The sequence below is a fragment of the Erithacus rubecula genome (assembly GCF_903797595.1).
Source record: "Erithacus rubecula genome assembly, chromosome: 21".
Taxonomy (NCBI): domain Eukaryota; kingdom Metazoa; phylum Chordata; class Aves; order Passeriformes; family Muscicapidae; genus Erithacus; species Erithacus rubecula.
The window spans coordinates 3,316,955-3,323,425 of NC_136673.1; the positions used below are offsets into that span (position 1 = coordinate 3,316,955).

At 50.2% G+C, this 6,471-nt stretch overlaps 1 long non-coding RNA gene across 1 annotated transcript; it reads right to left on the reverse strand.

Annotated features, from left to right (window-relative positions):
- Nucleotides 1-763: 763 nt before the first annotated feature.
- LOC306810943 lies at nt 764-5,858 on the reverse strand. The gene is made up of 2 exons (XR_013776573.1): nt 4,913-5,858; nt 764-1,136 (listed from the first exon to the last, which is right to left on the reverse strand). It is a non-coding gene; the product is annotated as an uncharacterized lncRNA (long non-coding RNA).
- Nucleotides 5,859-6,471: the final 613 nt, after the last annotated feature.

Below are 6,471 nucleotides of genomic sequence, written 5' to 3' on the forward strand. Positions count from 1 at the left end.
GGAATAATGGCTTGGGTCTGTGAGGAAATGGCTCCTGTGGTTGTGACCCAGCTTTTCCTGGAAAGTGCCCAGCTCCCTCCTCTCTGCTCTTCCTGCGTGACTCACGCCCTGCAGGCTCCCCAAGGTGGGTGTTTGGAGGTGGTGACACCTTCCTACAAGTGTGACAGAGACCATAACCAGCACAGCAAGGGGCAGCAGAGAGGAGGCAGGATGGGGCCCTGGCTCTGGGGTTGCTCCCCTTGTGTTCTGCCACCTTAGAAGAGGCTCTGCTGCTGCGTGCCTCAGTTTCCCTGCAGGGTGGGACTGTGCATGAAGGGAAGGAGGCCAGGAACTGTGAGCCAATAATGCTGGGCAAACACTGCCACACTCAGGAGCGGGGTGAAGATACACAGAGTCCCCTTCCAGAGGCACCCAAACCTACAGAACCTGGGCAGGAACAGGATGAAGGTCCTGGGAGGGCTGCATTGGTCTGTCTCTGTTTCTGTACCCCCCACATTAACTAACCAACTAACTAACTACCCAACTAACCCATCTGTTTATCTACCTGCTCTCTATTTATCTATCCACCCCCTGCACATGGAACGGCCCTGCTCTTCCAGAGCTGACACCCTTCAGAGCAAATCCCTCCTGCCAGAGCTGGTGTTTTGCTAGAGAAAGGTCACTTCAGCTGTTTGTGTGAGAGCTGAGGCCAACTCAATATCCTTCCTGTCCTGACATCCTTTTCCAGGCCAAAACCCTTTCTGGAAGCACACAGAGGAAAAGCTCAGGACAATATCTGCCTTTATTTCCTCCTCCTGGGCTATATCCTCCAGTGTTACACTATCCAGGAGTTCTGTCCCATGCTGGAAGAAGGAATGGCTCTTAAATCCTGTCTGCACATGGCTGCTCCCCTGGTTTACCCAACAAACAGTGGTGTGTGGGAGCAGCCCTTAAATTCAGCGACCCAGAGAGCTCAGAGCAGAGCAGGGATGGTTTGAAAGTCTCTCCTGGCTCCTGTGGTTCTTCTTCTCTTGGAATTTTTCATGACACGCTTGGACAATGTGACAAGACCTGCACAAACTGACAGTCTCATTGCTCTCCCTCCACCTTCGAGCTCATTTTGCAAACTTACTCCACGAGAAAGAACAGCAGAGGTGCTGCAGAGAGAAGAGAGGGCAGGGGTTAAATTCAGGCCTTGGAGAGCTGAAATATTCCAAACATAAGGCGGATGTGGCACTTCCCAGACTGCATGTAAATCAGAGACACATGCTCCCTCTGCTATGGCAGCACATGTGCACTGTTTATTTGGAGGACCCACATTGCCACTTATTTTTGTTTCCACCCAGTCAGGACTGGAAGAAGTTTGCTCCAGCTCTTCATGGTAAAATAACATGAGATCTCTCATGCCAGGATCAAGAGCATGAGAGCTACCTTCAATTTCTTGACCAAAATAACTCAATGTTGCCCTTTGGAGATGAGCTCCAGATTCCCCACCAGCCCTGGAGCTTTCTCTCCCTCTGAACCCATCCAGGAGCAACTCAACATCAGGAAACAATTCCAGGGGCTGTTCCACATTAGCCACAATCCAATTATTTCCCACAGCCTGGTGATGCCTTCCCACACCCCCTCCCTGGCCATGGCCATGCTGTTGATGGCTTTGGGCAGGTTGGGGTGACCAGCCCAGGGACAGGAAGGGACATGGCAAGGTCTGGGCTGTTTGCACAAGCCCAGGTTTGCCCTGGTGCTGGCAGCAGCATCCTGGGGGTGAAAGTCCAGTGCTACGCTGTCAGTGGGCAAAGGACACGGGTACTGTGGAGATCTTTAAGCAGCCAGAAGATCAAAGGGGACAAATGTCCACGGAGGACAGAGTTACAAAGCCAGGGTGAGAAAAGATTTCATGTGCTGGGCATGGGAAGTGCCCTGAGAAACTCTCCAGTGCAGCAGTGCTCAGGGCTGCTCCAACTTCCCTCTTGGGTGTCTCCACTGGGTGTTTTGCAAGCAGAAACTCTTTTCTGGCTCAAACCAGCCCTGGCTTCAAGCCAGGACCTGTGGCTGTGGTCGAGGCAGGGCTGAGGCACCACTAACAAGCCCAGCTCTCTGTGCATCAGCCCCCACACAACCCTGACTGCTCAGTGTGACTTTCAAGGCTTCCCACCCACCACAAGCTCTTCATCTCCTCCTCCATGACACCCTGGCTCCTTTTGTGCCCAATTCCAATTTATTTCTTGCTTGAACGTGCTCCTTTGCCCAACACCCAGCCCAGGCTCCCAGCAGGGATCACAGCACGGATGCCAGTGAACTGCAAAGGGGATTTGGGGTCCTGGGAAAGGCCCTGCTGCCATCCCTCCTCCTCTCTTCACTCTGAGCTCTGCACTGGGGTGGCAGGAGCAGAGCACTGCAGGCTCTGCCCTCTGCAGGGTCACTGCTCTGCTCGGCTGGTTGGAGTCACTTACCCTCAGAGCCCCTGTGCCACAGGCATGCAGCAATCCCTCAGGAGCTCAGCATCTGCTGGATGCCCCCTGGAAGGGTGTGTGTCTGTGTGTTTCTGTCTAGCAGCTCCCATCTGACTGGAGCTCTGCTTGGACATGGCCTTGTGTCACCCAGGAGCTGATGTCCCCATCAGCCAGATGTGACTTGTCCAGTGATGCATGAGCTTTCTTGGTTTGCCTTCCTTCCCAGTGCCCCCAGCTGATGGAGGGAGCTGGAGGAGGCAGCTGAGATGCCAGGGATGAAATCTGCTGTCCCCTGGCACGCAAATCCTGTGTCCCCAGTGGCAGAGTCACCCCAACCAACCTGTCCCTGTGATGCTGGGAGCTGCAGGGCTGCCAGATTTCTTGGTGAGTTTTGGTAGCCAGCCACGCACAACATTCCTCCTCTGGTGGAAGGAGGAAGGCACAGAGGACAAAAGAAGAATCTGGATCCAACATCTGGTTCCCAAGGGGTGGAGGAACTGGTGTCACTGGTCAATTTAACAGGTGGGGACTCACACTGGGCAGGTACAGGCACCAAAAGCCACTCTGGAGAGGTGCAGAAAGGCTCTTTGCAGCCATACTCCAGCTTGGTTTTCCCTGCTGTATTCACACTGAGGTGTTGATCCTTGCTGAACCCAGGACTGATAACAAAGGACCCACCTGGAGCAGCCCCCACTGCATTTTTTGGCTGTGTGATGCCCATACCCACCCCACAGCCAAAGCTCCCAGACACATCAGGAGTTTGGAGCTGCTGGGGCTTGCCCAGCTGGAGGGGATGTTTGTGAACCCACTCACAGCATCACAGTGCAGGAAAAACAGCCAAGGGGGGCTGGGGGAGACAAAAAATCCAAAACACAAACAGAGCTGGGAGGGAGGGGTCCCTGCTTTTCATGCCCAGGTGAGGCAAGGCAGGGAGGAGGAATGTTTTCCTTTGGATCCACCAAGCCCTGGGGGGCTGGCTGAGAGCACAGCCCCTGCTGTGGTACCTCACCCTGATCCCCCTGGGATCCTCAGCAAGGCTGGGGAAGCAGCTTTGCTTCACAATGACCAACATCCTCCCAGAAGCAATTACCAGGGGATCTGAGGGTCAGAAAATCCCCAGCTCCCTGAAATTTGGATGTGAGGACACAGGTAAGGGGGTGAGAACCCAGCACCTGGGGATGCTGCTGGAAGTGCTGATCAAAAATCCTGCACGACCTGGCAGCTCCCAATGGAAACAAGATGTGGGGAAGGACTAAGTCCTGCTTAATTTGGAGCTGGAAAAGATCACACTCCCTTAGATGGCTTGGAAGCATATTGATCTGACTGCCGTGGTCCCAGGCTGTTGTGCCATGTCAAAACAAGATGTTTTGATCAGATTGAAGCAAAGGAAATGTTGAATTTTCCCTTCAGGGAAAGAATTCCCAGGACTGTGAATTTCATCCTGGCTTGAGATTGCCCTGCTTCAGCAGTTCCCATGGGACAGAGAGGTTTTATTCTTTTTTCCAAGCTCTCGTCCTCAAGACCTCCTTCTGAAATTCTGGACTTAGTCTTCCCAGAGGGTCAGGTTTATTCATGACTGAGGAGGCCAGAAGGCCTTTTAAGCAGTACTGTAATTATAACTGAAATGTCCAGAGACTTCAGAGAGAGCAGAGGTTGAAGATGAGCACAAAATGCCTCAGGAGCCTTGAGGAAATGAGGAGATCTGGCCCATGGATTTGGACAGCCATGGATATGCCATGAAACCCTCATTAGTGTTATTCTACATTATATTTATAAACCAAAGGACTGGGATTCTGCTTGTTGTTAATAACCCACTGCCAGCCCAGAAATGGCATCAGCTTTTGCTCATGGCATCAGACCCACCACTGCTTCCCTAGAGTTTTGTGGCTGATTCAATTCAATGTTCAGACCTACAACCCAAAATTCAGAGTTTGACCCAAGTGGGTCATGAAGAGCTAAGAGATATTTGGACACAGATAAGACCCAACCCCAGCAGTACCAAAAAGCAGCTGCATCTGAAACCTGCTAAATCTTCTTTTCTGCCTCATTCCTGCCAAGACCATTCCAGGTGACCTTTTGCAGCTCATTTTTCCCACCCACATGAAATCTGCATTGATGATTAAATCTTTGCTTTGAGTTCTGCAAAGTGCCCAATGCTGGTGCAGAGGCAGATGTTGTTGAAAGCAGTGTTTGGGCTCTGTTTGGCCCAAAAACTGCAGCTGAATGTTTGGATTTTGATTTGGCCAGGCATGCAAGAGTCAGTTAAAATTTAAGCAATGTCCAGAAGTCCTGTTGGCACCTCTGAGGCCAAAGGACACATCTGAAGTGAGGTGTGGGGTTAAATCAGGTTTTCCAGTGGACATTCCTGATATTCAGGATATTCAGGATATTCAGGATATTCAGGATGCCTGGATATTCAGGATATGCCTGAATCCCTACACCTTTCCCAAAAATGAGATGTGAAGACGAGGTTACTTCACCTGGATAGACACTTGGAGGGTTTCAGCTTGTCTTTCCCAAAACATCATGTTTTCCACTAAAGGCAGCATTCAGGAAATGAATGACTCCAAACTTCCACAGATGTTGAAGCCATGTAAACAGGGACAGTGCCCAACAGTGCCACCCCTTTGGTGTCAGTGGCTCACCCCTGACAATGATGGAACAGCTCCTGATCCCACTGTGACATCAGAAGCTCCTCGTGATTTTGCAGAGCTTTTGAGAACTCAAGTTCTGTTTAAACAATCCTCACCTTAAAAATGAGGCAGTGGAGAATTCACTGCAAATCCCTTTGCATTTCCTTAGGGCTGAGGAAACGAGTGAGATCAACTCCAAACTTGCAGCAGGCTTGCCCTGCCAGAAATATTTGTGCTTGGACCAGCAAAGCCAACCTTCCCAGGTTGGGAGAGCAGACACTTGGGTTTTTTTTGGCTCCAAGGGAAAAATGTTGCCAGCTGCCAGCATTTAAACCAGCAGTGCTGCTGCTTCTGAGCACAAAATCAGGCAGGCAAGGCATTGTGATGGGGAGACAGAAGGGAAGAAAGGAGGGCATGGATTCAGTGCAGAAACCACCATGGAGAAACCCAGCTGTGACACAGAGCTGGGTGAAGCCAGATTAAATCAGGAAATTGGGATTGCTGGCTTCTTATTGCTGCCATCCTTCACCCATCTGTGCTGGGAAATGGGGCAGGAGCTTCTCAAATCCTGCTGGTGCCATTTCTTGTCACTGCCCCTGCTCTGACAGCCCTGATCCATGGGGTGACCACGGATATTGCTCGGGGAGGGTGAGTCAGTCTCACGGAGGATAAACTTGAATTATTTTGAGAGATGATCGTGTTTTTTCCCGGGGTCCATGCCTGTGATTGCTCCCACATCACACCCTCATCCTCCCAGCCTTGAAAGCAGATGTTGGCAGCTCTCAAGGCTTCTTTTTCTGAGCCAGGCAAAAGTGACTTTGGTTTTCCATGCTGCTCTAGTGCACGAGTGGATATGGATTTATGGGGAATTTACCCAACGAGTTGGGAGCTGTTTTATATATATACATATATAAAAATATTAAAATTCTGTTTCAAATCCATATCCCAGGACTGTTCTCCATAAAACCAAGAACTTACACAAGCAACAAAGAATTCACCTCAGTGTTTTCCCCACAAATAGAAAGTTTCACAGAGTTTGGGTTTTGTGGGCGTACATTTCAAAATCTGCCCACAAATGTTTTCTGTCTTAAACACCTCAAAAACTTCCCAGCAAAAAGTGACAGAATGTATCTCTCAGCAGTCAGAAATGGGATTGCATCATGCACAGACACAATCGGGCTGGTTTTCAGCTAATTAACTCTGATCCAAACTGCATCACTGCTTGAACAAAGCTGTGAGAGACCCAGAGCAAGTTTTATGATCAGGGGGTAGAATAAGATGATCTTTTAGGTCCCTTCCAGCCCAAATAATTTTATTATTTATTATGAATCCATGCCAGAGAAGCTGGAGTTCCCTGGAAGGCCATATTGATGCCACTTTGAACATTTTCATGTACTCCAGGGAAA